Source organism: Cygnus atratus, chromosome 15, assembly GCF_013377495.2.
Source record: "Cygnus atratus isolate AKBS03 ecotype Queensland, Australia chromosome 15, CAtr_DNAZoo_HiC_assembly, whole genome shotgun sequence".
Classification (NCBI taxonomy): Eukaryota; Metazoa; Chordata; class Aves; order Anseriformes; family Anatidae; genus Cygnus; species Cygnus atratus.
In genome coordinates, this window is record NC_066376.1 from 12,671,089 (window position 1) to 12,681,071 (window position 9,983).

General features: G+C 48.0%; 1 long non-coding RNA gene across 1 annotated transcript; it reads right to left on the reverse strand.

The window, feature by feature from the left end:
• Nucleotides 1-7,826: 7,826 nt before the first annotated feature.
• On the reverse strand, nucleotides 7,827-8,497 carry LOC118249340 (uncharacterized). The gene is made up of 2 exons (XR_004779016.1): nucleotides 8,392-8,497; nucleotides 7,827-8,017 (listed from the first exon to the last, which is right to left on the reverse strand). It is a non-coding gene; the product is annotated as an uncharacterized LOC118249340 (long non-coding RNA).
• Nucleotides 8,498-9,983: the final 1,486 nt, after the last annotated feature.

A 9,983-nucleotide genomic window follows, 5' to 3' on the forward strand; every position in this document is an offset into this window, starting at 1 on the left:
CTGAGATATCTGCTTCCCGTTGGTTTTCATGCTCTTTAGGGACAAAGTCTAGAAACCCGTTGACACAAAACGAGTATTCACTTCTGACTTCCCTGAGAAACTGCTGAAGACCTGGCAAGGTCTGACAGTACTGGTAAGAGCACACTACAGGGCAAATCATTTTAAGCATCTAGATGATTTCTCTGTGGACGTCACCGTTGCACATGAAGCACAGTCACTGAAGGTTTGCCTGAGAATCTTGCGCTTTCAATTTGTAAATGAAAGCACAGGTTACGTTGTCTTCTTAAACAGGGACTTTTAATTATCTGTGATTAATCAATCACGTATTTTATTACAATAAGAAGTTCAGAAACATGACGATCTATGCTGGTCTGATAAATGACAGTAGCTTATATTTAAGAGAATGTGTAGGCCTTATATCTAAAAACATTTCAACAGAAAACAGCAACCCCTCATTCCCATCTCCTGTCCTGGGACAACATGAGCACTTCTGATACCCTATCACTGTTGATTCCATGAGCTGTACTTATTAGAAGATACCATAGAGGTAGAAAACCCAAACACTCCCAAAACAAACAACATAAAGGTCTCAAAAAAATCTTATGCAAAAAAAGGGAACAAAAAAAAAGATTAACGGTTCCACAAAGGGGGCAAAATGCTAAAAAACAGAGCATTGTAAGAGGGTACTGGATAGTAAATGTTATCAAAGATATAGATCAGGAGCTTCTGTCCTGTCTATGTCGTTACAGACATGAGGACCAACTACGGGGAGAATTTTCCTTTTTTAAAAACAAAACAAAACAAAAAACACTGAATTTAAGCAGCAAATCTATTTTATACAATGAACTAAGTGTTACCCATTTAAAAACTTTGAAACCAGAAGTTTCAAAATACAAAGTGTGCCATTTAAAGTCTATCAAGGTAATAGACCAATGACCCAATTTCCAATGTTATCTTTAAAACAAAACAAAAATAATTTAATCAAAGCAGTACAAGAATTTAACTTTTCTACCAATTTAAATGATAGAATGTGTTTAAGTTGATTTAAGATCTCCCGGCGTAATATATGAACATGCAAAGCTTTAGTCCAGCAGCCGCAGAGTGCTCAAAGGAAACCAAAGTTAGACGATGGGCAGCTGAACAAGCAACGCTGGCCTAATTGAACACACAAGTCCCTACAAGTTACCTCTTCTGCTGTGTAATCTTCCATGTTGATAACCACCCCATTAATATCTCTCCAGTTAGAAAAAGAAGTCTCATATAGCAAGACATGATTTAAAATGGTTATGATTTATTAGCTCTGTGAATATTCAAGGCACTTGATCCTTTATGCCTGCCTAGGTACTGCATTAAACGCTCAAACTAAAGAACTTCGAGCAACCTGGTCTAGTGGCAGGTGTCCCTGCCCATGGCAGGGAGGCTGGAATTAGACGATCTTTAAGGTCCCTCCCAACACAAACCATTCTGTGATGCTACGATTCTTACTCTGAGTCTATAGAAATTGCTGCGTGTCTTCTTTGCCTCTGTAGTAAGCAAATGGGGAGGTACGCTCCATGCACACCAGCAGCTATCAACAGAACTTGTTTATTCCAGAGTAAGTTTTGCAGCCCCATGATTTCAGCTGGCAGCTGAAAATGGAGTAGGAAAACATTATTGTATCAGACTATTTTATTATCTTCTGCATCAGGTGCTAAAGGCATAGAGGTTTTCTCTTGGAAAACAAAAGCTGATTTACAGTAACATAAGCATTATGAAAATTACAGAGTTAAAGCTGACAATTTATAAAGAATCTATTCTCTTCCAGCTCTGTAAAGCTCTGTACCTTCTCCCTCTTCCCAAGACTGCCCCAAAGAAAAGCTTCAATAATCTGGTATCCCTGGTGATGGATTACCCCTCTTCGGAAACAACAAAAGGTAGATTATCCTGCACACAAGAGAAAACTTAGACACCAACACCAAACCAGCTCCAAATACACTTTAGAATTAAAGGAGGATCTAATCTCGGGCAGACTGCCAACAATTACCTTTCAGGGAACTTACATCAAAATAAAGCGACATATTGTTCTTATTTCTGTAGTCTTCCAAAAGTTATACCCTACCAAAATCCCAAGAGTAGCATAAACGCTTGTCCTGGAGCAGCAAAGGTACAGAAACAGCATTTTATATTGTAAAAGCAATCACTGCAGAATCCTAAGCTAGTGCTACCGTATTTCATTAAAATTAAAAACGGCATTTATAACCACAGCCTGGTTGCTGAGTTTTTAATTTTACTATTATTGTAGATTGGTAATCTCTAGTCTTACTAGTGGGGCAGAATTTTGGGAAGACTAGCCTTGTCAGAGGACCATTAAGATAGCTCAGGGCTCAGAGCACAGGACAGATGAGTCGCCTTGCAGTAGATGGTGTTCCTTATCCACATGCTTATTCTGAGTAAACTTAAAGGGAGTTAAAGTATCTGACGTCTGCTCTGTCAAATGGCACTGCACGGATCCACGGATGCCAGTCTCTCAGCTGGAGGAGAGGGCTTACAGGCATACCGAGGTGTAAAGCAGGAATCTTGTCCCCTTGGGGAATTACATTAGAAAGCAAACATTCCCTCTATACAGTGAGATATTATAACAAAAACCGACAAACAAACAACAGAAAAACAACAGCCTAACACCCCTCCTTCCCCCAGACTGAAGGGATCTTATTAATCCTTACCGCAGAACTTACCTTCGTATAGATCTTCTTATGACTTGCTCCCTTCTGCCAGGTCTGTTGATGAGGAGAGAAAAATAAAATCAGACCATTTAAAAAGAATGTGACGGGCAGCACTCACATGCATTAGGTACACCAATGACCTCTGTAACTTTTAAAAGCTATCTGCCTGCACTTCTGCATGGCTTCCAACCTCCATATTTGCCTTTGTAGTACAGAGAACAAGGGGGCAAATACCCTCACAATAGAGGAGAGCGGCTAATTAACCATACTATTAAAGTGCTTACAGCATAAACAACTCATTTCAGTCTCTCAAACCACAAGCAGGATTACTGCTCGTGGCACCTTTGTAATAAATATTTTTAGCCAATGTTCCCTTTGTAGTTTATTGCTGGTTCTCCTCTGCCCCAGCTCTCCCGCCGTGCTCCCCAGTGTTTTGATCTATGAAATTGCCTGTTTAACATAGAATTTGGTGTCCTTCCTGTAATCTCTGAAGAGCATCTCTCCTCATAGGGCAGAGGTAGTTTCTGCATAGGTAGGGGACTTGAGAATACTCGCTCTACAGCTCACAGTATTTATCTTTTTAGGTTTAAGATCCCCAGTTCTGAAACAAAAATAACTATATTCTAAAGATACGTAGTGCAGTACAGGTTCAAACCAGCTTACTTGACAACGGTCAACAGACCAGGCTCTTGTCCTGTTAGGTAAGAAAGTTTGAACGAATCTGATAAACATTACTCTTCTTTTCAAATGAATTATATTCAGCCTAGCAGATTTTGAAATAACGCAGTTGTAATGACTGCAAAATCCAGTCATGAGAGCATCTTTTTATGTGAGTTATTTCTTCCTTCAGTTGTTTTCTCGTGGAAAACTCTAACAAAATAACCCAGTGCCGGTGTAGCCACACAGATGTTACACCTATTTGGTAACAGAACAGAGCTGTGTCCATACCAAGCACGATAAAACAGACAGTCTATCAAACTCCTTCCCCAAGACAGTGGGAATCAACACCACCTGGTTGTTTGCAACACGTTTGAAAGCTCAGGCAGCTGTCCTTTAACTTAAGAGGTTTAAGCGAGAGGAGAACAAATGAGATATGGTGAAGCCTAAGTGCACGAACAACACAGATAAGAGTGCTTACGTCTGTTAGTTTAGAGACACAGTTGATTCCACAGCTGGACGCCTCCAGCATGTACTCCCACCCATACACACGGAATCCAAGCAAGTCAATCATTAATATAGTGTAATTAGCTCTGCCTATTTTTATATCAGAAAGGTCGCGTGACTGCCTGGTCAGGTACAAGGGAACTAACTGGCTGATGACCAGCGGTACTTAGATGAGCTCTACTGCAAGCCCTCGTCCCCAAGCTACATGCTATGCAAACATATCCAAATATTCCACTTATATCTGAAAATAAAGGCATCCCCAGATGAACACATCAGACTTCTAAAAGAAATTTTAGCTCTTTAATTCTCAGTCACAATTCAAAGCTATAACTGGAGACCAGCAATGTTTCTTTCAGGCCATTAACACAGCTTATCTACTCCCAGTGTTACCATATACCCACCTACTTCGGAGCACGTATCCATACAGCCTAACGCAAGCAGCTTTAACAGCCTCTCCAACCTCACGGGCAGAGCAGAATGCAATTTAAAGAGCTAGAACACCAAGGACCAAAATCTATGGTCTGTTGCCAATAATTTGCCCGTTGTTAACTCTATCCAGCTTCAGCACTGAAGCAGAGGCCCTTACAACCTAAACAAATGCCAGGGCAGTATTATCAGATTGCAATAACCTTGATCTTGGAGGCAGCAAGAGACATAAGCAGCATGGGCTGGTTTGCTTTAATGCTTACTTGCCTTGAATTTATGGATACAAAAATTTCAGTGCAGGTGTAACTTCTTTCAGTTTACTTTAACAATCCAAATGACACAGCTGATCAAGGGACGGGGGGAGGCTGTTTCAAGATTTCAAATTAACAGAACGAAGAAGCAAAAACAACCAAGGGGAGAGAAAACAAAGGGCTGCAATAGAAGGAGAGTTAGGATGAGCAGAGGCACTTGAATGTGGAAGGTCCACAGATAGCTTGGTACAAATTTACTTGGCAACATTTAATTATTAACAGCGAGAAAGAGAAGCAGAAAGCTCTTCCCCTAGTGTTCAAACTCTAGCAGCAAAAACACCTGCAATTTTTCAAATATTAATGAAAGAAAAGACATTCAGTACAAAGGTTCTCAATAGCTAGCTATCGTGCAATACTATCCACAGCTATTTCACAAATTACAAAGGACATAAGTATAATGTATTGCTTGGAAGCAACAAACAACAAATATAAAGTGTGGCTGGAGCCCTTAGAATCAAGTTCTCAGTGCTGTTTCTGCAAAGCAACCATCAACTACTGGTGATTGTGTAACGAAGGAGATTCTAACACGGAATTCTTTTTTCTGGTAATACCTAGATGCGATCTGCGTTGATTTTGTTCCCTGAGTGTTCCCAGACACTCTGACAATCCTACTTGGCTTGTCGTTAAGCCACAAAAGCTTTTGGATGCTCCAGCTTCCTTACAGAACTGGACACAAACCCAGCTTTAAGGCAGTCTGTTTTTGTACAGAGCCACCCATCTCCCCCCATCGCACCGGCAAGACCCCGGCCCTCCCGGTGCCTCTGACACCGCCAGGGCCGGGAGCAGCGGGAGCAGGCTGCACCCCTCAGTTACGTGCCCGTGTGCCGGCACAGGAGGGCTGAGGAGCGCCCGGTTAAGTTACAGAGGGGGCCTCAAACTCGGCGTTAAGCGGGAAAACGTTCTGTCAGCGCCAGCGTCCCTGCAGCCATCTCCCACTTCAGGGTGGGCTGTACGCACACACGCAGCTCCTCGCTGAGGAGGAGCATGAAAATAAAGCGGTAAAAAAGTTCCTTTAGTGGCAGACACCTGGGAATATTCAGGGAACAAACCCAGCGGCGAGACCTTCGGGCTCAGAACGCTCCCCAGGCGCGCGCACACCGCCCCTCCAGCCGGGCCCACGCCGGTAGCACTGGGGGCACCCCCGGCACTCGGCGGGGCCGCCCCGGCACCGCTCCGCGTCCCGAGGGGCTCCGCACGGCACGGCGGGGCGCTGCCACCCCCACGAGCCGCCGCGGGGCTGGGCGCTGCGGCCCGCCCGGCCCTCAGCACGCCCAGGGCAGCGCCGGCCCCCGCCGCCCCGGCCGCCCTCACCGCCCCCACTGCCACGGCTCCTGTCAGCCGCGCTGCCAGGAGGACCGCGGGCGGCACCGCGCGCATGCGCGCCGCCGGGCGGGCGGGAGGCGGGCCGCGGTGTGGCACGTGCGGGGCGCGGCCCGGGCGGAGGCGAGGGGCGCGAGGCGGGAGCGCCGCGAGGGGGCCGCGAGGGAGCGGGGCCCCGAGGCTCCTTTCGGGGCGCTTCGGGACCGGCGTGGCTCCGCGCGCAGTCACGGCGCGGTTGTTTTCCTACCGAGCCTGCGATGGCTGGGGCAGAAACCAGCTCGTTTCAAAGCCGAAGGACTTCTGCGGTGTTTATTTGGCTTGGCTTGGCAGCAGCGCGCTGTTTACGACTGGATAAATAGCTGCCACATTAAAGATTATTAACTAGGCATGCTTAAGTGACCAATAAAGTTCTAATCTTTTATACGGTGTTGTAAATGTACACAGCGTTGTAACGCGGGCTCTCGCCAAACAGATAACGAATCCCTTCCCCGGGAGGGTTACAGCCTGACAGGAGGCACGAAGGGCTGCAAGGAAGGCACGAGGCGTGATAACAAAATGTCGGACACAGAGGGGAGCCGCATCGATCGCAGCTGGGTTATGAACGGGGTCCTGAGGGGGAGCTTCCCCTGCTTACCCAACGCCTCCGCCAGCAGGCAGAACGGGGCAGGCGCCGTGCCCTTCCCCGGCCGCCTGAAGGGAAGCAGGTTTGGAAGAGGACGAAACTGGACGGAGAGGTGTGGGAACAGCGACGTGTGGGCAGTGCTTGAAAAGGTTTTGTAGGAGGATGAAAAGCTTCCATCTGTCCCCATTATTTATAGCATCTTTTCACAGTAGCACGTGTCCTGTGTAGTCTGTGTACATGGGCTCATAGCACCCCTCTGAGGTGAAGCAGTGCTTGTGTCCCCGTGCTTCTCAGGGGAAACTGAGGCACAGAGCGAGAGAAGGTGTTCTCATGGTGTGCACCCAGCTGGCGACCGACAGGCTTTGGAGAAGCCCGACACAGGGAAATGCACTGGACTTCAGGAATTTCTCTGCTGAAGCACAAACGATGATTTGAACTGAACATACCCTTTAGACAAATAATTGCTCTCAGCGTTCAAAAAGCAGAAGTGATCGAAGGCTCTCTTCAGATTTATCTACTGATGTTCCATGGCGATTTCAGAGAGATTTTAGGAGTGTAACGAGGACACTTTTGTCACCAAAGTCTGTGCGTTGCCCGATAGTTCTACCGTTCCAGTAACCCAGGTGCCACAGGGGGCTGTATTCCAGGAGACAGAGCCCGGCACAGAGGTAAGGTCAGTGCAGGGAGATCTGTCAGAAGGGGAGGGCTGTGTGCGTGAAAGGAGAGAGCAGCCTGTGGAGCGGTAGACATTGAAGAAATGGCAGATGGTGTGGACAGAGTGGATGCTGTGCGCTGTCTTAAAACCGTGGAGACTGCATGACCATGTGAATAACCTTCAGTGCCCTGTTCTCAAGCTGTTGTGCTGTCTGTGACTACGTGAGAGTGGGTGAAAACCATGCTCGACTGGTTGAATGCTGATGGGACACATGTTTGAGCGCATCGACTTTTGTTCCTGGAGAAAGATGTTCATTGCTGGCAGCTTTTTACAGAAACCAAGGAATGCTCGGGCTCCAAGTACTGCAGCAACTCAAATAAAGAGCAAGATCCATTGACTGCCTAGGCACCGAGGGCAATGAGCCTGCAAAGGCTTTCTGGGGATTAATGAAAGATATTGAGTTATAGGACTGCCAGTCAACAACTCCCCTGAGTTTTGGAGAACTTTCACATGGTGCAAAATGAATAGTTCCACAAGTACAGCGTTTAGCGAAACCTGGTTTCCTATGGGTTTGTGTCTTGATTGTGTTTTTCGTCTGTGTTTCTGAAGACTAGAAATGGGTGAGCTGATGCTGAACCATTTATTTGCATGGCGATGCTCTGCCACCTTACCATTCATTTTCCTGAAACGTATTTGAACAGAAATGCATGCAGTTGGACACACCTCATTTTCTTATGAAACCATACGAGGGTTATGGTCTAGGCATGTGTGGATGTAACGGAGTCTTTCTGTCAGTGGCGACAGAGGGACTGGATGGCTGGATGGGGAAAAGAAAAGAGAAAAGGAAAATGAAAATAAAAAAACAAGGAAACACTGAGGAGGTGGAATGGGCCATCAGGTGGGAAAGCTGTCCCCGTGGGTGTGCAACAGCTTTGGAGAGGGGCTGGCACCCTTACAGGGAGGTAGGAGAGTGGTCGGAGCATTGTCAGAGAAGTCCAGGATGTGCAGAAGGGATTAGGCCAAACCCTGAGCTGGGCTACTACAACTCTGGCTTTGCTGGTCCCGCAGCAATGCCGTTTGCACAAGGCTGGTTGCATCAAAAGCTGATAAGCCTGGCAAAGTGTGACCTCCTGTGGGTAAAACCGGGAATTACCGTGGGATAATTAAGTGAATCCTTTATGTGTCACGTACAAAGGATGCTGGGATGCTTGCCCGGCGGTGTGGATCACCTTCTTAGCCATCTGCAGCAGCCAGATCTGGATCCCTCCCCCTGGATGATCTGCTGATGTTCTTCCTGGCAAAGATTAAAACCTACCAAAATTAGGAGCGTGCCGGTGGACGTTTCAGCAAGAAGTCCCGGGGAACTGTTTTGAGGGTGGCCACCCATTTCCCTGGCTCACGGAAGTGATGTGCAGACACTGTACTTCCTGGTTAGCTGGACAGATCGCAACTGGCTTTTCCTGACTCTTTGTCACTTCCCTCTCCCCAGCCTTGGTACCTGCTGCCTTCCAGGGACAGGCGCTCATCTTGTCATAGCACAGATGCCATGGGAAATGCTAGCTTTTGGTCCTAGGCGATCCTTCTGGTATGTACAGGGGATTCATTAGGAAGGACTCAGCAGCCTCCCTCCTGGATGGCTTTAATCACCCTCCAAAAGAGGACCAGGACATAGCTGTGGGTGGCAAGGTACGGCATACTCTCAGTGTATTGCGTCAGGTATTCCAAAACGCCTGATGATTGCCTCTTAAGCATGTGGCTTTGTCTACAGGTGTTGCTGTTGCATTAGATATCTTGCAGGGTCAGACCCACAGAGACGCCTCCAGCTGCTGGGCACTCTTGCCAGCCTCTAGTAGCTGGAGGAGGAAAATTCATTGCAGAGGGATCTTGCAAGTGGTAGTTTGCTGCCACCCGTGGAGTGCCTGCCTGCTGACCTGTGGGGTCTCAGGGAATGCCTGTCTGTTTTCTCAGGGTTTGCCCTGAGAGGATGATTTTGAAGGAGTTTGGTTCTTTCTGAAAAGCGGGTTGTATCACAGAAGTGTCTGGGGGCTGTTGGTGATGCACATGCTGCAGACCTAGATGGATAAATATGTGTTGGCTGGATTTAGGCCCTTCACTGGCTTTGATGTTGTCTTGGTCCCTTTCTTTACCTTGTACCCCTCTGCACCAGCCCCCTCTGCTGCTTCTCGGGGGACTTAGCGGTGTTCACCAGGCTCCTTGGGTGCTGACGTCCCTTGCAGAGCTCTGCCCATGCCCGAGCAGCCGGCTGGGCTGTGCCCGGCTCCGGGGGACATTTCCACCAGCGTGATGGAGCGGGGGCGGCGAGGGGCCGTCAGACTTCACTGGGCAAGCAAGTGCAAAACCAGGCTGTGATCTCGTGGCTTTGCTTTCTGGAGACCTGAGAACAGGCTGGGCTCACACTGGGGAAGAAAGAGGAGAGGGTGCATTGCGCAGTCTGGAGCAGGCGCCCCCCAGTCCCAGCCAGGCGGCCAGGGCAGGTCCCTAACTCTGCCTGGCAAGTGGGCTTCACCCCAAAACCCACGACGCTGGGTGCTCTCAGGCCTGTCTCTGTTCCCCCCGAGGGCAAAGCAGAACCTGCAATTAGCGTTTCGAAAAGGTGTGAAATGAAGCCAGAGCAAAAGCAGGCTCGGTGGGTGCTCTGACCCCGGGCCTGGTCCTCGTGGCCCTCGCACCTGTGCTGGAGCGTGAATCGCCACTCTGTGCCGGTGCCCCTCTCCCCCTCTGCACACTCTGTTTTCATTAGCGTGTGCTCTTGGGTTAAGGAC